The sequence below is a fragment of the Calypte anna genome, chromosome 4A, assembly GCF_003957555.1.
Source record: "Calypte anna isolate BGI_N300 chromosome 4A, bCalAnn1_v1.p, whole genome shotgun sequence".
NCBI classification, from domain to species: Eukaryota; Metazoa; Chordata; class Aves; order Apodiformes; family Trochilidae; genus Calypte; species Calypte anna.
In genome coordinates, this window is record NC_044248.1 from 8,270,078 (window position 1) to 8,291,673 (window position 21,596).

The 21,596-nt window shown below is 35.6% G+C and overlaps 1 protein-coding gene across 4 annotated transcripts in view; it reads right to left on the minus strand.

The window, feature by feature from the left end:
• Positions 1-21,596, minus strand: part of KCNIP4 (potassium voltage-gated channel interacting protein 4) — a 380,377-nt gene that overhangs the window by 107,559 nt on the left and 251,222 nt on the right. The window lies entirely within an intron of this gene.

Sequence of the window (21,596 nt, forward strand, 5' to 3'; positions counted from 1 at the left end):
CATGAATGTTTGAGAAGAAAGATCTAAGCCATATAAACCAACTATGCTCGGAAGATGAACACAAAATACTTTCTGTGTGTCCCCAGCAATACATTTCTACAGACTCCAACAGAAGTTAATACATTTTTCATTTTTGGAATGCTAGCCTAATGCAGAATAAATACCAAAGAAGATTTATATTGTTATTGAGATGAAATATCTCAGGAACTCAGGTCTATGAAATCTTAACGCCACTTTCATCCATCTTCCATCTTTATCTGTTGTTTTCATTTTCCCTAAGAACTAAGAGCAGCCTTTTTCACACAGCTCTAATCATTCTACCTCTGCCTCCAGCACTCTGTAAAAGAGTGACTATCTACATCTGTTAAATGTCTTTATTTTTTCCCCTGAAGTTACAAAACAATTTATAATGAATATCAAATACTAATCTGCTTTGAAATTTACTGGGATAGGGATCTTTGTTGCACTGTTAGCTGATTGTGATTCCCCCCCAATCTCTGTTCTTGCTAAGAGATATAAACACACTTTGGTTTCCAATTCTCTACGTTTGTGGGCACATCAGATTCCCCAGATACCACTGCTGACAGTAAACTTGTGCTTCAGTTAACTTTATGATTCACTTCTGTTGCTCAGCAAAGACAAACCAGTTATAATTGACAAAAACAAGAGTGAAGGAAAGCAAAACAAAAGAACAGAAGTGAAGGAGAAAACCAAATTTACATAGTTTAGCTGTTCACTTGAAGATTAGCTAGAACCAAGACAGACCATGCAACTTGATAATTCTTTGAAACCTGCCTTTACTTTTTTTAAAGGTTGATGGTGCTCACCCTTCTGGAATTATTGAGTATCACTGAAGTATATCACTCCCTCTCAATAGTCACTGTCCCTTTGCCAGGAGCTGCAGGGATGAACAATTGATTACAATCTCAAATTAAAAGTCCAAAATTAAATTACCAGAGTTACTAAGTTTCTGCTCAGAGAACCATTTAGCTGCCAAATCTTGAGGTCCCTTAATTAGACTTAATCAGTCTAATTAAACTCCAGGTTTATGTATGTGAAAATAAGAGACAAGTCAAAAATACTTACTAGCAGTACAGATACAGAGGCAAGAAAAAACCTTTACAATCATCAAGTCCAATTGCTAACCTAGCACACTGCCAAGGCCATCACTAAACCACGTCCTGAATCACCACATCTACAACATCTTTTCTGTACCTCCAGGGACAGTGACTCAACCACTTCCCTGGACAGCCTGTTCCAGGCCCTGACAACCCTTTCAGTGATTCATTTTTTTCATAATATCAAATCTAAACTTCCCCTGGTGCAACTTGAGGCCATTTCCTCTTGTTCTATGACTTGTTACTTGAGAGAAGAGACCAACACCCACCTTACTCCAGCCTTACTCCAACTAACCTTTCAGGTAGTTTTAAGAGTGATAAAGTCTGCCCTTCCAAAAAAAGACAGACAAACCCCTGTTAGTTTCCCAGTCACCTGTTTTTCTGTCACTGTTTTGGTTCATGGCCATGGCTTTATAGAGGGAAGACAACAGTCCAGAGCCTGAAAACCTTACCATAAATGGAAACTTTCCTATGCAAAATAATAGAAAGTAAGTTTTGCTCTTTGCCTGGAAGCTGGAACATCTTTAATGAAGTTACAAAATTCTAAGAAGTTTTATCCTAGTCTAGTTTATTTCAAATTAATAAAGCCAAGTAAAAAAAAACCAAACTGAATTGTGGCTTTGCAGCTTCTTCTGTGTATGTTAGTCTTTATTAAGTTAGCTTAGTGCAGTTGTGTCATAATATTATGTCATTTCCATTCTATATATTCTGCTAGATAAGTACTCCTCATAAGGAAAGCCACTTTTATATGTACCAAGCTGTCGTGCTGAATACTATTGCTGAGGATTGTCTTTCTTCTAATAATCACTAAGACAACTGATAGGAAAAAGAACTGCTATTTTTTTGCCTTTTTTATTCATGCATAAAGAATAGCATAATGAGGTTACATCCAAAGGAGCCTTTGGGGTTATGCTGCTTCAAGCATTACCTACAAATTAGGATAACACTACCTTCAGATTTGCAATTGTAGTTCCAATACATGGGAAAAAGTAAACAAGGCAGTCAATAAGAGATGACTGAGGACATGGAGAAAATGCAGAAAATGTAAAACTAACAAAAAAATTAAAAAATCCAAAACCCACAGATACTATTCCATCTAGATATATTAGCAATGACAATTTCACATCAATACTGAAAAAAAGAGTAGTTGAATAGTATTCCTGCAACAACAGATTGTAATGGCTATGAATGTGGTAAAGAATAAAAATGACACAGCCTCTTTGCACACAGGATAACTCCTTTCCTTTTTGGAATGTATGTTGTTATGAGCATTCCAAGATAAAGCACATAAAGTATGGATAGATAAAGGCTGGTTTAAAACTAGTTTCTAATGCTACATTCTTTCTGTGCTTTTTTGTCTTGGCCCTACTCAGCTGTAGCAGAGTGGAAATGATGCATGTGCAAATACCTATGCACTTCAAGTAATACCTACAGCTTAGAGATCTCCATCCCTATGCATGTAGAAACCTATGCTAAATTCTTGTTCAGTGTTGCATATGGTGCAAGAGGAAGAGCAGAAGCTCTTGTTAGTTAATTAAATTGTTCTATACAATTACTTAAAGATGTCTTTCAGAATATAGTAAATATTTAAGACTCTTAAAAATATCAACACAATAAGAATTCTACAACTGAACAACATGAACCTCTAATCAAACTATCACTTTGTTATCTCATATTTATAATAGTTACAACTAAATACAGACTTCCCACAGACTGCCTAAATTTTGAGTTCTCTTTCCTGTGTTTCAGATTATCCTTGTCCAGTTCCTCTAAGTGATCTGAATTTAAAAATGTAGCAGGGACTGAAAAAAGGTAGAACTGTAGGACTTCACACCACTGGCAAGTAGTCTTTTTGCTAGGCTACAGAGTCAGGCTATGCTTGCTCAATATTTCTGCTCCCACAAGCCTGGCTTTTCCTGCTAGGCTGTTTTGCAATTGAAGAATGAAAAAAAAAAATAAAGAAAATTTAAAAACAAATAAAGCACTACCTCTTTTCTTCTGTTACAGACCACTTTTATAACAGAGTTAATATTTTGAATCCCAAATGAATGGACTCCTCCAAGGAAATCCTAGATCAGACATTTATTCAGACAAATCTTTGTACATATTAGAGAGCTGAGAAAACTCCCTTCTACTTGCATATTGATAGGTCTACTGTATTTCAGTAAATAAATGGAGAGGAAGGTGGAAAACACAGGTAGAATGAAACTGTTTTCTCTGTATACTCTCTGGCCCAGAAAGGAGTCACAGACAGAAACTTCGTGGTTTCCTTGATATCCATCTGCCCCCCACAGACCTCCATTCCCCTTTCTCCTTTCTGCCCACAGCCACTCCTCACCTGCTGCCACCCCCCTCAAATACACAGCTATTTGAGAGACCATGTTGCTTGAGATTTTTCAAGCTGTTCTTGAGATTTTTCAATTTCCCAGGTCATTCTCTGGTCCACTGGAAACAGGAATTGTTTTTCTCCTTCACCAGGAGCAGCAGAAAACAAGGACTGTCTGGATAGAGGCAATTTCACCCCTGAAATCGGTTGCCTTTCTGATGGGACACTAATTTCTCACTGGCCCTTCCTTTAGGGAAAAAACACTTATATTTACCACATTATTTCTGGATGCATTACTTGTCAATATTGATATGGCCTCTGGCTTTTACTCTGATTCAAATAAAGTTGAATTAAACTTCACAGTAATGAAAGGCCCCTGACTTGCAGCAGTGTTTTTGCAGAGGTCTGGGCACAGCTGCTGATAAATACAAAAGCACATTCAAGAGAGAATTGTCTAATCAGCTTGAATTTTAACTCATTAAGATTCAATCTCCAAGTACATTTAGTGTGCATCCTGGCATGTTTTATTAGGCTATTATTTCTTTTCACTAATACAGTTATTTAAACACAGGATCCAGCACAATCAATATAGTGGGAAAGACTACTTGCTGTAATGACCTGGGGGCTTATTTTTCTACCCCTTTGATGGGTTCCAGCAAACACATTGCCAAACTCCCTTACATTTCATGAGGCATTTAACAGCACAAATGCAGAACAGAAACTTGATCACAGTGTCTGAAGAAAACTCCTGCCCTGACCACCCACCATACAAACACTGAACTGACTGGAAACTTAGAAGTTTCAAACATTTGTTTTTATCTCTCTATACTCTTACCACTATTAAAATTGTAGTTATGTTAATTCACATAACTTAGAGTACTGTAACCCCAGCAGTTTTAGCAGCAGCATCTTCTTATGTACACAATTCCAGGATTTTCTGTGGCTGCATCATGTTGATGATTATAAGTAATGCACGTATCAGTACCTCTCCCTGCCTTATGTGGTACAAAAAGCAGTTTAAGGTGAATATATTTTATAAAATGTACAAGTTCTATAGTTCCCCGTGAAAACTTCTGTATTAGAAACAATTACCAATGAATGAAAGATCCCTGAAAACAGGTAATGTATTTTATCAAGACAAAAATCACAGGGATTAAGAAATTACATCTGAAAATATTTTGCAGATCTTTATCTGCATTTTATCATTAAATTCCTCTGCTACAAGAGAATTTATTGGTATCTCACAGTAAGCTGACATGTATATATGCATAAATCTTTTCCATTCCCATCTCAAGCACATCCTGCCTGTGTTCCTCATTCCTGTTGTGTGAAGTTGGATGACAGGCAGAGAAGGATCACTGTTACTGGAGCTCTTTTGGAATCAGATATTGCATGTTTGACACTCTGTACTTTAGAGCAATCAAAGTTTTCAAACATGGCTTTTTGCTCAAAGGTTTTTCCAGTGTTCTCATCATGAACACCTCATTTAAAGCCTCATGACTCATCTGCTCAATTTCCTCACAACTGAAGAGGGCACAAAGATAACTTCAGGATGATAAAAATTTCATTAAATGAGACGAGATAGAAAAGAACAAAAAGTTACTTTGACTTAAAGTGCAAAAAGTGTGAACAATCTGACTCTGAGAACATTTGTTTCCTTATTCCATTTTTCTAAATACCTCAAAAAAATCAAAGTGGATTAATTATTGGCTGCAGAGAGATCAATGATAACTTTGCTATTGTTTCAATTAAACGACCGTTTTCAACAGGAGCAGTTAAAGATTATGACCCTCAACACATACCTTGAAAAAAAAACCAAAAAATGTTACTGCATTCTTACATGGGCTGGGGAAATTAGCTTTTGATCATTAATGGAAATTCCTTATCTAATTAATTTAACTATGAATTTGTTATTCAGTTCATGTCTCCAGATGTGGACAAACCTGAAGAAAGTGATAGTCATAGTATCATGTAAATTAATAACCTCCAACATGGTATTAATGTTTTTAATGACAGGGCAGAAGTACATAAGTTATTATAGTGTGGATCACTTGTTAATAGTCTATTTAAAGAATACAAATGGTAATATTATGATTAAAAGTCCTATTTCCTAACTAAACTTTCGATTCATCCTGCAGCTTTGCTGTTCATGCTGCGATATGCATCTTAAATATGGATTTTCTTGTTAGAGAAGCATAGTTTCTTCCTGGTTTCTTCTGCAAAATTTACATACTTTGTAAAAACAGTTATAAACATAAATTATCTGACTATAAGAGATTTATTGATACCTTAGAAGCAAGAAATAAAACATTTATGAAACACAGACAGAATTGGTAGTGAGGACTGTTAGCTTTGTAAAGAAGTAGAAACTGGGTTTTTTTCCTCACTGGAACAAGAGAAAACTGTGCCTTTGTATCTCAGTTCTGGGCTATGATTTGGTTGAGCAATCAATTCAATTACCATGTTTTCTGATTGTGCATCTCTGGTTAATACTGCACAGGAGTTCTGATCCAGGTGTAATATTTGAAACAGTAATTCTTACTTAACCAAAAAGATGAAGTTGTGGGGTTTTTTGTTTGTTTGTTTGTTTTCAAACAATCTTGCAATCTAGTAGCACTCTCTCAATGTTACCTTAGATAAAATGCATTTAATTTCATGCCTGCATTCTGCTGACAGATGGTTGGAAAAGAAATCTTGCTGTCAGAGAGGGCTGCGGGCAGAGCACCACAGCTTGCAGAGTGCTTTGGCACATGGGCTGGTAGACTGGGAACTGCTCAAAGCTCCATGGAGAAAAAAAATAATATCCAAAAAAGATTATTTGGTTGGATCCAACTTTGGCAAACCAGTGGTCAGTGGAATGGAAAGTTGCAGATAAACCTGAAAGGATCAGCACATTGAGTTTTATTTCCTATATAAAATATTGACTTAAAGGAAGAGCATAGTATAGAAGGCTAATCAAGAGGGGAAAATATTTTTAAAGAAATTGCAAATTATGTGCTAGTTGCTGTCTCAGCTGACTAAATATTGTGCAAAAAATGAAAGCAGACAGCTTTAGTGGTTGCCTCCAAGCAATAGGGTCTTATAAGTGACGTGAAAGAAACAGCTAACCTTTAGCATGACAAGATGTTAATGATAACAAATAACTCTTGATCTTTATGGCTTACCCAGAAACTCACAAATCCATGTCAAAACCCTAAGCTGTCTCGTCAGTGAACCTCAAGGACAAGCCAGGTACTAAAAAAATAAAGTTATCCTCAAAACTCCACATCGGAGATTTACCATAATAAAAGAAGGCAGCGAGGATACAATTATCTCTAACATGTTAACAAAATAATTGGAAACAATCAATTGTGAGAACTTCCTGGCAGAAGAAGCCATGCACTGTGTAAGAACTATCCAGACACAAGCAAAAGACTTAAAATGTGGGTAACTATTATGAGCCATTCTAATAATCCGTAAGGTCCCAGGAGTACATTTCTCTTCATAAAGGATGTGTCTATTGATAAGGATATTGCTGTAAAATTTAAGACATGCAATGTTTAGCTATACTGAATTCACCTTTGTCTTCAACAATCATTTAACAAAAACATGGAAATAAAAATTACTGAAATGAATCCAGTGGTAGAGGCAAGAGCATATCGGCAACATCAACGTAATCAAACTTTATGCTGACACTAGAAATTAAAAAAAAATAGCATAGAATTTGATAATTTCCTTACAGCTTTTTGTTATGAAAAATATAGAGAATGGAATGGATTTTTTTTTAGTTGGGAGGCATCTACAACAGTTACCCAATTCAACTGCGTGAGCAGTTTAGGGCTAATGCTAAGTTAAAGCTCATTATTGAAGACATTGTCCAAACTCATCTTAATGTTCTCCAGCTTTGTGCTCCATGATTTCTGGTGATCTTCAAGTAAGGTATTTATCCTTTGACCTTAGCTTGAGGATCTGTGTATTTATGATATGCTGCTTTACAGAAAAAGGTAACTTTCTGAGCTCCAGTATAATCACAATATGAAAGAAGTTTGAATTATTGTGATTAGATTTCTCCAACTGATCTAACTTACAGTCTCAGAAGTCACTATTCTCAAGAGTCTTTCACATTTATCTGCATAGGGCCTGAGGAAGACACAGTGGGAAAAAAAAGGTGGACTTCAATCAGATATCCAAAGTACTTCTAGAAATGTTTACACAGCCTCCTATAACAAAGCTTTTTTATTAGTATCCTCAAGTGTTAGAAGGAAAACAAAATATAAATACTTTAATGTTTTAATTAATTTATACTTTTAAAATGTTAATTTTAACTATTATTAGACTGTCAGAAAAAGGGCACACCTTGTTTTCCCATACTAAAATGCACACATCCAAAATGTTATCCTGAAATTTTTGGAAATTAAGGCAATGATAGAGAAGTGATATCTTCAATCCTAGCTGTCTGGTTCTGCTAAATTACCCCAGGTTTTGTTCTACCAAGTTTGCACACATTTTTTTCAAATGTTATAGATACAGCATCCATGAATAACATTCATACTGAAAAAGTTCTGCATGAACTGTTTCACACCAGATTTTTTGATGAATCTCTTGAACAGTAATGATGCAGAGGTCATAGCAAGACAGTATTCTGCAGATACAGATCTTTGGAAGAAATAAATAGAATTTTCCTTTTACTAGGTATCATAGTAATCAAATAGTCTAGCTGAAAATGATGAAAAAATAGTAAATGTGTTGCTTAGAGGTTTTTTTTTAAAAGCCTCTCAATTAATGAACAAAAAGACTTGCTGGTGTAGTTTAGAATTTTGTTCTAATTTCAAAGATCAGGTAAATTTGCTGGGTTTAACAAATTCCTGCTGGAAAGGATAAACAATACATTCGTCCTGGCATAACTTTATATAGTGATAAAGCATGAAAAATGATGTCTGACCACACCCACAATAACAGTGTGACCTCTGAGGAACAGGACTACATTCCAGTAGTTCTGTACCTAAGAAATGATGAATTTCCCATCATCTTGAAGAGCAGGTTAAACAAATATTGGCTTTGTGAAAATCATCTTTAGTTTCAATAATCAGATTTTATGAGGCATTCACAAAATATTTCTTAGCAGGCTTGAACAGTGTTTTTAGATTGTAGATTAAATTAAGGACTGAGTTTTACCACCAGTAAGTAGAAATAAGAGAAGATATGTTAAAGTCTCAGTCGTTGTGAGGCAGAGACCTCAGGAACATTTAGATCACAAAATCAAACAATGGAAAGAGTCATAAGCAGAGCCCAGATCTGCTTTCCATTCTTAGGCCCTAATGAGAATTTATTTTTTTTTCTCCCATTCCAAGTGTCTTATTTGTTCTCCAGAATAATGAAGGATTTGCAGGATGCAGCTCATCAGAAGCAAGCAAGCAGTATTTGGCTGACTATTCAAAACTTCCTTCTTTCAGTAAATGAAAATACTCACATTGTTCTTTTGGTTATCACAGTGAAATCCTCTCTGGTGGCAAAGTTTTCAAAATGGGAACCAGTGAATGATTAATACCTTTTGTTCTTCTTCCTAGGTATCCACCTAACACAACATACTATGAGATTAATTTTTTTAAAAAACATTTATTTATTAAATTGTGCTTTTGAGGTAAGAGAGAAGGGGGTTTTCTCTATTCAGCAGCAAGAAAGAACTGACCCAAAGGTCTGTAACTTTCAAAGATTTTGTACAATTAAAGCTGGTTACAATGATCTTGTGACAACTCAGACTATGTGGAAGGAAATTTTTATTGCCTCTCTCTTCGGTATATACTAAATGATCTGGAGAGTACAATTCAACCAAATTTGCTAAGATTTCATTTATTCACTACATTAACAAATGCACTAATATTGTACTGTATAATGTCATGTGTTTGTGAACTTTTAAACCTTATATAGATCAAGCCCAGAGGAGTATGACTCAAGTCACTGAGCAATCTAATGTGCAGATATATAATATTAACTACTCTGAAACCAGCCAGTTTATGTTAATCAGCTTTAATTAGCTACCATCCAGTGCAGCACATCTAATGGGTCATAAAATCTCCCTCACTTGTCTGTGTTCATTTACAAGTGCAGCATAAGTGGTATATTCCACCCATCCAGGGCCAGATAAGGTATTGCAAGTGTCACCTGAGACAATGTCACAAGCAGAACAGCCCCAGTTCTTCACCTGTAGTCCTGCAGCCAACCTAACACAACTTTTTGTACAAATGCATTTAATGCAAACCAGAATTGATGTAGTATTTATTCTGCCCAGGATGCAGGCAGCTAGGAACTGGCAAAAGACTTTTTAAAATTAATATATCAAAACAGTTTATTTTCAATTTACCTTTTACATCTCATTTGGGCTTTGACTCATTCTTAATATATCTTAATAAAGTATTTATTATTACTGTTTCCTTTTTCTTTCAAAAAATAAATAATGCACACTGTGAGGTAATATTAATTTAAAATTATTTTAGTAATCTCATGAAATGCAAATATTCTATCATGCATTACACTCCACAATCACAGCTCTGCTCTATTATACCTCAATGCTCATCAGGATTTGTTTTTTTGTAAACCTTTGTGGGTAAAAAAAAAAAAAAAGTGTTATTAAAAAAATTCTGAAAAATGCATGTTACAGATTTTCAGAACTTTGATTTGGTTCATAAAGAATACTATAAATTTATTATAAAGCAGATATAATACCTAGAAGTACCGTACATTTAACATGACAAGGTCCTAAAAACACACAAAAACTCATCCACTAGCAGGTAAACAAGAGAATGTTGATTGTCATGGATTTTGTGTGCCAAAACAATGCTAAATAAGTTTATTACAGCCTAGAAAAAACTTAAGAGTATTAGTGGTGATATACTGTTTTTATAAGAAAAGCCATAGCCCTGATGTTATACAACACCGAGCAAAAAATCCCTTGAGAAGCTTAGGAGAATAAACTAATTGCATTCTATAAATAATTTTCAAAGGACTGCTATCTAACTCAATAAAACAATGCTGATTTGGCACAAAAAACTCCTTTGACATAGTTCCAGGAGCATCCACACAAAAATAGAATTTGAAGAGAGTCCTTGAATACCCACTGTTTAAAAATGCTTACAATAGAAATTAATAATGCTACCATCTCACTGATAGCAAAGGACAATTACTGGACTAAAAACTGATAACAGTAATGGTCTGCACAGAAATTGGGTTGCTTTAGATTTCATATCCCAGAAGCACATTTGCAGTTTTTTGCAAATTATATTAACTCTTCTGTGAATGCCTTCAAACTCATCTATAAATGACAATTTGATGCTTTCTTCAGACAAGAAATCAGCCCTGCTACAATGTTCCTGTTTCCACATAGTTTTAAATGTAGCAGGAAAAAATAAAACCCCACAAAATCCACTTTCATCCAGATTAGTGTCTTCAGAATAATCCTGAATAATTTTGCTTGTTGGGAAGCAGGCAGTTCTCTGGCTGAGAGGAAATGTTACATTTAAGAGATCTTTTGAACCTGTTCATCTGGGATTCAAGGGCCCACATTCCCAATGGAATTCTACAATGGTAGCTTGAGCTACCTTGTGAAGCAGATGACAGCTATTTATACTTTTAATGGCCTATGGAAAAAAATAATGTTAATTCTCTGTGTTTAAGTCAAAATTGAGCATAGCATGTTGATTTCAGGAGGTGACAGAATCACCCCCAGGTTAAAGCAGAGCAGCCCTGATATATTTTAGAAAGACAAAAACTTTGCAAGAAGCTTTTCACTTGATAAAGTGACTTTAAATGTGCTTTTCAATCTTTCTGCTCTGAGGTTACTCAAATTTCTTTTGCTTCATTCCTTTCTGCAGCTCTCTCTATGTACACTAATTCAGTTAATGACGGGATATGTACCTCCAAATCACACGTAATACACTAAGGGGCAGCTAAAATCATACAGCCAACTGTGCCTCCTGGAAAAAAATATAAAACCAAAAACCAGCAAAGATGCTGGGAAAAAGAAAAGCCTTTGACAATTCACAAAGTGAAGCATTTCATTTGAGAAAAAAACATTATTTTTTTTTTAAATAGCAAATGAGGAAGGAAAAGGTTATTGAGGCCCACAAACAGAAACTAGAATGGGTGCAATTCCTCCTCTGATGCACACCTTGCTGAGAGAAAAAAAATTATTTAGTTTTTAAGTCAAGTCACCAGGCTCCCTGGAAGAGTTTAAAACAGTGATTAATGACCCAGTGAAAACATCAGACATGACAGAGTTGAAGCCTACTGAGACGATGGAGGAAGAGAACTCCTCAGCCAATTTAATTAATCTTTGTAAACTCTCCCTGATCTGCATTGGAAGAACTAAGACATACGCAGTAAAGATAATAGTGCTTAGTGAAACCAACACCAAAATAAATTACATATATTATTTTCCACAAGGGGGGGGGGGGGGGAGGGAGAACAAATTATTACCCAAGAGAAGCTGTCATATCAGAAATAAGATAGCCACTAGTGGTGCAAAAATACTTAATTTTACTACATGTATCGGATGATTAGTTGATAGTTATTACCAGTCATATTTGAAAGTTATTTACAATTCAATTTCTGATAAAAATTTGTTCTTTCCCAATTGAACTGAAAAATGCTACAATATCTATCTCCAGAGAATAATTAAAATTTTAACTCTGACTTCCTTTAGAAATAGTCACTTTTAATCTAAGGCAGTGCAATTCATACATGCTCAGTTTTCCTACTCTTACACTAGGGAATAAGTAATTATATCCTAGGAGAGAGCTGGGAAATCACTTCTTTTGTGAGGATGATGAAAAAAAGAATTGCAAATATTTGCTCCAGTAGTTCAATTATTAAATAATTTGGCATCACCTAAGAGTAAGTTTCCACTTCTACAAATGATGTTATCTCAGAAATACAAACGTTTAGTTTTAGGTCTACATGAATTCTTAATCACTGTGTATCATTAACAACAAACATGGGACTGTTTTCTGCATAGACATGTAAGCTCTTTTTTTGTGATTTGATGATCAATGAAACCAACAATTTTCTTCTCCAGTTTGTAATTATTGCATTTACCAGTGAGCAGATGTAACTCATGAATCAATACAAAAATGTCCACCAAGAGCCTCCATCATACTTGTATATGTATTATAGATTTTCTATATATTTTCTACTTGTATTATTAGCTTTTCACATTGGTAGCATCCATTTCTGCATTGGTTTTCATTCACGAAGACTAAGAGCAAGTCCAGGGATGTCTTGGTGAAAAGTCAAGTTCCATGGTGCAATTCTCTTTTCATCACTGTCAGATTAAATTTTTTTCCAAATCAACAATTAAATGAAAAAAAGATATAATTGTTATGTGAGCCAGAAGGCTTTTATTATTCCATTTTCTTTTTTATTCCATTAACTATCACAGATGTACATTGCTAAAGACCAATTTTATCTGAAATAAAATCATTTAGTATTACTGTATATCCTCTTCACTTTGGAAAGCCAGAGAAAAGAGAAGGGCATGCCTAAATGGGAGGTATAAAATTAAATGGAAAATGTCAAAGTACCGAGCAAAGCATTTCTTCTAAGAAAGGAGTGATGCTCCTCAGAAAATTAAGATATCATCAGAACAAGAAATCTGGGCTCTCCATCAGGAAGCATTGCTCGGGGAGCTGAATGTGTCTTTTACATTGTTAAAGCTTTGAAGCCAGATACAGAAAGATTCCCTTCAACTTTCACAGAAATACAGCACTAAGAGTAAGTATTTGTCATTATCACCACACAACAATCCTCATAAACTTATGAAAATCCTTGTAACTTCAGGACTTTTTTCTCCTCTTCCTGCCCCTCTTGGAAAATTTCCACGGAGCTTCATTAATTTCCAGTATAAGCCGAATCACAGACAGCTTAACCTAACTTTAACCTTTACCTTAGATACAATTTTTTTTCTGCCTCTTGATATCAGATTCCTGCTTTCTGTCTCAGAGTGCTGAGTCCCCTGCTTTCAGCTTCCCACAAAAAGAGAGGGTCCCCATCTTCCTGGCTCTCTGAGTTTGTTTGTTACCCTCCTGCCACTTTGAGCTCATATCTCAACCTCTAACCTGATGATCAGATTGTCATAAACTGAAACAACATTTCATAGGCTCTGATCCCTGTATGAAACAGATTAAAACACCCAACACCTACAGCCCCAGATCCAACGGGACAGGAGTAACATCCATCGGTCTAAGAAAGTCAACAGGAACAGCAATCCTGCAGCATCCTCCACCCCAGCCACTTGCTTTAAGATCTGCTTCTGCAGCATCTCAGCCCCTGAGGGAAGCAAGCATAGGACTTGCATGGCCCTGGAGTGTAAGAGAAGCTGAAGCAACATGTAGAGATTGTCAAGATGCAAGTTTGGATGCAAGTTCCTCCTTGAAGGCAGGGAAAGGAGCAGCCATGCCTCACGCATCAGCATTCATTTCTTTTCAACTTTTACAAAATATTCCCTTCTCACAGAGATTGTGCTGTTGTGGTGTCGAAATCGGAGCTAAGCCTTTCTCTTTTCAGTCTCTGTTGCTGCAAGTTCAGATGTTCAGCTAAGAGGCAGAGACCTGCATTCAAACCCCTCCTCTAGTCAAAGAAAAACAAGGAGCTTTTTAGAGCTTTGACCTCACTGAAAAATATAAATTCTTAGGTTGCCTGCTTGGTGATCATCTCTCTTTCTGCACAGAAAAAGAAAAATCCAAGATATACAACCCCCTTTAAAATTTATTAGGCCAGAGAAAAAGAAAGTGCGGGAGTAAATTTGTAGGCACTAGGTTTCTAAAATATAACAAAATCATAGAAACATTTAGATTGGAAAAGACCTTCAAGATAATCAGGTCTAACTGTAAACCTAACACTGCCAAGTCCCATTAAATCATGGCCCTAAGCACCACATCCTCATGCCTTTTAAATACATCTAGAGATAGTGATTCAACTACCTCCCTGGGCAGCCTGTTCCAGTGCCTGACAACTCTTTCAGTGAAGAAATATTTCCTAATATCCAGTCTAAACCTCCCCTGGCACAACCTGAGGCAGTTTCCCCTCATTCAAGTGGTAGCAACCTTGGAATAAGAGACCAGGACCCATCTCACTACAATCTCTTTACAGGTAGTTGTAGAGAGCAATAAAGTCTCCCCTTAGCCTCCTTTTGTTGAGATTGAGCAAACCCAATTTCCTCAGCCTCTCCTTATAGGACTTGTTTTCTAGACTCTTCACCAACTTTGTTGCCTTTCTCTGGGCTTGCTCCGACAATTCAATGCCCTTGTTTTGAAAAGCCCAAAACTGAACACTGTGTCCATAGGTCATCTGGACAGGATGTGAAAATCACTTCTGTCTTCAACTATGAGCAATACTAACTTAAAAAAAAACCTCACAGTTTTGAGACTGCCCAAAAAATTCAAGTAATTTTGAGATGCCCGACTGCCAGACACACACATAGCATCAGGAAAATTTAGGAGAAGTGTGTGTAGAACTAAAATGTTTTTGCCTTTTCAATCCAATATTTCAGTGTTTTTGAGCATGGCTGTAATAGGCAGGGTACATCTGCTCACTATCATCTGTAGGATTTCCTATTCATGGTGAGAACAGATGGAGCTTCAGTAATTCTCAGCAGATCTTATTGAACTATGCTTTGGAGGAACATCAAAACTGGAACATAAAATAATTCATTGATAGAAAAAAACTCAGTTACTGGCAAAAAACACAGGACAAGTCACAAAAAAGCCACTGTTAAAAGACCTTATTTTTCTGTAGCAATATCCCCCTGAGGTCTAGAATTGTATTGAGAACATAATTTATTTTTCTTTTTTTTTTTTTTTTAAGATATTTCAATTGAAGGCTTCATTCCTTGTATGCTTTATGTGACAGCAGTAAAACAGCAGAGCAAGCAACAAATCACATTTAAAGTGTATTAGTGTTTTAAGACTGCTGGTTAACCAAAGCACAGGATAATTACATTTGTTTAGTATTTGTAGTTTTATACACGTCAGTTTCTGTCACTTACTAGTGAAAAGAGGAAGCATTTTTTTCCAAGCAGCTCAGGTATAAGGCACAGCACACAGCTGTCCTATTCAAAGAGCAGTTCAGGGAAAGAAATGCAATCCAGTCCATCTGAATTCTTGTGACACCCTACTTGGTCTTAGCAGAAAGACTTTTGCTATGAGGCATGAAACTGGGCACATCTGCCCTTTAAAATATTTTTTGGTAGAAATCACCAACTGTCAGCACTTTCATCTCCTGCATACGACTGCAATTTAATGAGCTTTGCAAAGGAGAAACCACTTCTGCTCTAACATCTTCTATACAGGTGCACCAGGTTCTCAATTTACCCTCCGGTCGAATGGAAGTTTTGTTTTTCAGGCAAGAGAAACACACAGCCTATATGTGGCATTAAGACAAGAAGTTAAGCCAAATAAATTAGCATTCTGCCAATGCATAATAGCAAAGCTGCAAGCAGAGCCTATTGACTGTGTCTGATTATATGGTCTTAAGAGGCTTGTTAGAGTCAATAAAGGCACGTGAAGAATGATGACAGTGTTAGAAAAAGAACAATTTTCCACAGAGGGAAATATATAAATTATAGTAATGAAAATTTCAACACAGCATTTGTGGTAATCTTTAAAGATAATCTAGGGTACCACTTTCCTATATATTATGAGCCTGAAGGTAAGCATTTATCTTAGATGAAGTATTTAAACAAAACTTTTTCGAGTTTCCTATTTTTTGAACCTACAAAGGATGAACAGCACATATTTTGAAAAGAGTAATTCGAAGAACAGTTGCAATTTCTGGCTGTTGTTCTGTAACTGTTCCTCTTGCAGTAGATCAAACAACAGATCCCCCACAGAAAACAGCTTACTGAAGTAACAATGTCCTTATAAAACAAAAAGCTAAAAAGTAGAGTCTTCAGAGGAGATACTGCAAGATAGAGAAACAAAGAAGAAATCATTTTATTCCTACTCCAAAAAGATTCAAAGCTTTCCACATGTCTCATCCTATCAAATTAACCCTAGACAACCTAGACAACCCTTTCTCTATAGTGGAGCAGGATTTGCTCCCCATGGTCTTGCATGTCCTTTAAGCAAACCTCTCTCTTTTATTCACATGGAATCAAAACTGCATGGATACTCTGAATCTCCAGCTAATGCATTTTCCAAGTCTCCCTCCACTCTTCTATTTTCCTCACATCTTGTTACTGGGTTTTGAGAAAACTGATCTAGCAATAGCAAGTAAGTTTAACAGTAAGAAACTGTTATAAGCATAGGAATTGTTGGTTGTAACTCAGTTAATACTTTCAATTTTATCACACAGTAATTAAAATGGATTTTGTCATTTTCAGAGTTCCCTGCCTCACCCCTGCCTCAGAGTTCCCTACATAAGGGCCTTTTTAGCACCAGACTTGAGTTGCACTAAATAAGTTTAATAACTCACAAACCACAATAGTCCCTTGAAAAGTTAGCTAACTTTTCAGAAAATACCAGGCTTTGAAATGAGATGCAGATTTTGTTGCAAAAGGCTTGTTGGCCACTTCATGATAGGTTCTGGTTTGAGTCATCTTAGAAGGTGTGAACATACCACTACCACAAAATCAGGTATACAAAGGGATGTATTATTATGGCCATTTTTGAAAAATTCTTTTATAGCGAGATGAGGTTTTTTAGTGCTGCAGCACCACTTAAAATGCAAGCTAAGATCATAGCAGTGTAAAGCAAGCAATATTTGCAGGAGCTTACAGATATTTTCAAACTACTGGACTAAACTAAGTATTACCTAAAGGCTGTACTTAACCATAGCTGCTGTAACATCTGTTCACAGAAGCAGGAAAAATACAATTTTATAGACATTTATTTTGAGAGCAAAAAGTAAATTTTTGTTTGCTACTGCCTTCTTTATTATAAGAACACAGCTTAATAATTATTACCCTTCAATGGCTTTTCAACAATGGTTTTTGAAGGTAGCCGATTTAAGTCTAGTTATTAATTAACAAATAAAAATCCATTTAAAGAGAAAAGCCATTAATCAAATCAGAATTAATGGGTTTGGAGTCTTAACTGCCACATCACTCCAAACCCAGACCAGAGTCTATTATACTGATAAGTATCTCTCCTTTGTCTTTAACAGATGATGAATCAAGCTGTATCAAAGCATGCCTTTACTATTCTTTTTTTTCTCCTTAAAAAAAGAGCTTCAGTAAAATCATAAAACCCCAAAGATATTTCCATTTAAAATTATATTTACTGAGGTCTCATTCTGATTTAAAAATTGTAACAAATTCAAATGTTTGACAATATTGTGTAAACACAACCTAGAGAAACTGACTGATGCCAGGCTTTCAGCTCAGAAGAGCTTGAATGAAGGCACGGGCAGAAATTGCTCCCTTCCTCCCTACTCCATATACACATGGATGCTTTTTTGTTGTTTGTTCATTTTGATTTTGTTTCTAAACATAGAAAAGAAAAAGAATTCTGGATAGAAAAGAAATTAGCCTCAGTCTTTAACTCTTCCTTATTTTGCAACCAGAAGTTTGTATTTTTCCACATTTTTTGGTACATCCTCCAAATGAAAAATGTGACATTGAAGCCCTCCTCCTTCCCATTTCCCATCAGAAAACTCTTTGTCTTTCCAGCTGGCTGTGGCCTTCTCTGCAGTAGCCAGAATCTTACAACTACCAATATAAATTTTAACTGGGACCATTCAGTTCTAGGCAAAGTCAAGAAATGGCTTTTGCATAGGTAAACTTCTTAAGGCACACATACAAATAAGCAGATGGGAACAAGTCAAATAATTCAGTGTTTCCCAATCTGAAGTGGAATAACCCTTTTTTAAGAGCTGAAGTTACTACAGTCCTCCCTGAATCTTAAATTGAATTTATATTATTGCACTTAGTCATTTGTGATTGTTGAAAGGGTAGATTACCTCTTTACTACTAGAGAATGAATGAGATCAATTTAATTGTCATTGTTACAATCAAAAGTCATTAGCCTAAACTAGGAAGGTGTGAAATTAATGTTACAACAGACTCAAATTTCAGTACTTTGTCTGAGGGATTTATTTTTTTTTTAAAAAACAGCAGAACATAAGTTAATTTCTTCAAGAGAACTGGAGAATATATTTTCTCCAGATTACCCAATCTTTTTATCGCTTTTAAACAAGGGTCTAATTTAATCCAGTTATTCAACTTTTGCCAGCAATTTCATAGTTTAGCATAAAATTTGCAATTTAATTGAATGCTAATAAAATACATCACTCATATCAGCTGCAGACTAGGATGTGGGTGACTCAATTACCTCCCTGTTTACAGCTCACTGAGTTGTGAAGGGCAAATGGAAACTTTTTCTCATTACTAAAGTGGAATTATGTGAGACCTAGCACTTGAGGAAGATATGAATGGTTTGTCTCAGGTTCCAAAAACCAAATAATAAACAGAGAGGAAGAATGGCTATATCAGTATGTCCTTGTGATAAAGGAAAGAAGTAATTCAACTCTGATTAATAATTAAGATAGCTTATAAAAAAAATGAGATGTAGCAGTTCAAGAAAAAGGAAACTTGATTTTTTTTTGTGCTATTAATTAGCCCATGTCTGTACAGATAACAATCTTATAATTCTTCTGATTTTTGTAAGGTAAGGGAACCTTTAGGCGTTTCACTAGAAGTATGCATTGCTTATTTTTTTTTTTTTCCAAGCCATTAACATATAGGTTTGTCAAAATTGGGAAGCATAGACTAGGAGAGTCCAAGCTATTTTTAATGAAAACTATACATTTACATAGAGAACAGAAGAATGGGAAAAGTATTTCATTAATAAAGGTTGAAACATAGTATGTCACATAAACACTAGTTTTTCCTCTACACTTTTTAGCTTCCAGCTTGAACTGTATCTGAAGGTACCATATTGTCCTGTTGCACAAGTTTTGTCACCATTCATAACACAGTTTATGACATCCCGTAGTACAGATTCCTAGCATAATACATGGGGATGGATGACAAAGGACAAAGCCAAACATGTTGGAGGGTGATGCTTCCCACTCAGGAGCAAGTTCCAATAAACAAACACATCAATCTTAACAACTGCAACATTAGGAACAATGGCTTGTGATAAACAAATTGATTTTATTCTTTGTGTCATTATTAATATAAACCATTACTCAGACAGCTTTTAAATAAATAATTGTAAAGACATCCTAAGGGCTTATTCTGATTGTATAATACCAAAAAGCTCATAAGACCATCAATATTGCATGAGTTTGACAGTGACTCATAACATGCTCATGCATATGTTTTCATTAGTTAATCAAGCTAATCACCAGGGAGAAAATAATAAAACGTGATAGAAACTACAGTATGAGAAAGTCAAGACAAAGCAGAAATTGCTATGGGTCCATATCCAAACATTTTCAGAAATATCAGGGTGTTTACCTTTTACCTAAAAAACAAACCAACCAAACAAACAAAAGCTTACAAAAATTAAGAGAGAGAAATCTGTTACCTTGAGAAGTTGCTAATGTAGTAGAGTCAATGAACCTGCAGATAAAGCATGCAAGACTTCCAAAGGAAACTCTATAGACTGTGCTGGGTAGAGGTAGAAGACATCATAATCTCTGAATAAGGTCAAATCAGGATATTTCTGTGACGTAAAAAATCATGCTCTGCTAATCTCTTGAATACTTCAAATGAGTCAATAAAACAGTTACACGGGGACAGAAAAGAGAGAATTCAACTAAAATCACAGCCTTAAGTTCTTAATATTTCAGATCAATCCAATGACAATCATAGGATCATAGAAATACTCCGTGAGGATTGATTGCTTAAATAGTTGGGAAGACTTAGTTTTCAATTCCAAGAGTTTCACACAGAACACTATAGAACTTACAACTGGAAACATATCTGATGTTACTGTATCCTTAATGTCAGTTCAGTTAAAACATCCGATTTATAAGTGAAAAGATGTTAAAGTGAGAGGTTTGGTGTTTCTTCCTCATTAAAATATTGAGGCACAAAGCCTCTGGACTCAGTTAGAAGTTTCTTGAATTTATCGTTCTACATTTTTTAAGATACTGAGCTATTTTGCAGTCAGCATTAATAAATCAGTTTTGTCTTAATGGATTTTCTGAAAATTAATGAGTGTGCAATATCAACATTAAACAAAACCACTATAAAAACTATTACTACATTTTGGTTATTTTATAATAAAATGTCACAACAGAAGAATTACTTGATAAATCAATGTATTAACAAATTATTATTGTATATCCTAAATTAACACACTGTATATCCTCATTAAGACACTGTCAGGCAATCTTGGGGTCAACATAAGAATGAATTGCATAACGCTAATTCAGTATCACAAGATTGAAACATCATTTTCCTTTAATCTAAAATCCCAGATGTTTCTCTAGCCAGAACAGTAATCCTGACCTAAGTGCTACAGGACCCAGATAGCCCTTCTGGTGCATTTGCTGGAAAGAGCTTTGCCAGAACAAGCAGTGAAATCAGTGTAGCTGGTCTTAAAGCACCAAAACCAGGTTTTCCACTTCCGCACTTTCTCCTCAAAATTCTGCTCAGGAGTATTCTCTGCTTGCCTCCCCTTGCACACTGTAACACTAAGCTCATACAAGACCTTGCCTGCGGTGACAAATAAACTGCTCTTGCAGTCTAATATGTCAGATTTCAGTAGTCCTTTTTTAATCTTGATGGCAATTGAGAAATTTCAGATGTCAGTTATGAGGTTTCAGAGAGGAACTCAAGGTGCTGCATAAATTCTGTGCCCGTGTTTCCATAGTTGGATGTAACACGGAAAGCACTCTCACCCATATAAAAAAATCCCAATCCCTAAATGACATAGGGGATACCCTTGATGAACCTCTGCCCTGGCACACACAAATTACAGGATTTCTGAAGTAATGACAGGAGTTAACCAGGTATCAGCACTAGTTAGTTCTTCTCAGTAGCTTCGTGAACGTTGCAATAAACTCAGGCAGTGGCTACTGAGAGCTGCCTTGGTTTTATACCAAGCCACAGGCTATCATCTACAGTTCTTACAATATAATATGTGTTTTTCTGGATCCCATTTTCACTGGGGTCTTGACTTCTACTGTCCATAGCTAGTAAAAACAGTATTTCAGTAATTAGACTGTTGCAA